Here is a 584-nt window from a genome sequence, read left to right as displayed (position 1 = left end):
TACCTACACTTAAATGTAGACAGCTGCAAGACCACATTGGATGACCCCTTGGTGCTTCTACATGTGCACTTCACCGCAGAGCTAACTAATTAGTTCTGCAGTAAAGCATCACCATCTACCTGTGCTCCTCTTATTAGAGTGCAGTTAACTAATTAACTCTGCTGTAGGATAGTACTGTCTGAGACAAATACTATCCTACAGTGGAGTACTTGCATATGCCAGAACACACATGTAGATGGTGGCCAGGGCTGGCTGAGGCACGAGGGTGCTACAGTGCAGAGGCTGCCTGCCAGCTAGCCCCACAGTAACACAAAAGTGCTGGAGTTCACACCCCCCCACCCAAGCTGGCACCGTCATCACTATCCTGCCTTCTACTTGACTTCAGACTAACACGGCAGTGTCTCCCCAGCCATTACTGACAGGACAAGCCCTCAGCTAGGTAGGGGGAGGGGGTGCAGGCTCCCTACAGGCCCGAGGCACTTTTGAACCTTTCACCCCACTAACATCCAGGTGGGGCTGTGCCCAGCAACTGACCCTCCCTCGCGCCCTCGGCGGACAGGCGGGGTGTGCCGGATGGGGGTGCG

The sequence above is a fragment of the Alligator sinensis genome, unplaced genomic scaffold (genome assembly GCF_000455745.1).
Source record: "Alligator sinensis unplaced genomic scaffold, ASM45574v1 scaffold433_1, whole genome shotgun sequence".
In the NCBI taxonomy this organism is placed as follows: Eukaryota; Metazoa; Chordata; order Crocodylia; family Alligatoridae; genus Alligator; species Alligator sinensis.
Note: the sequence above shows the minus strand (reverse complement) of the source record.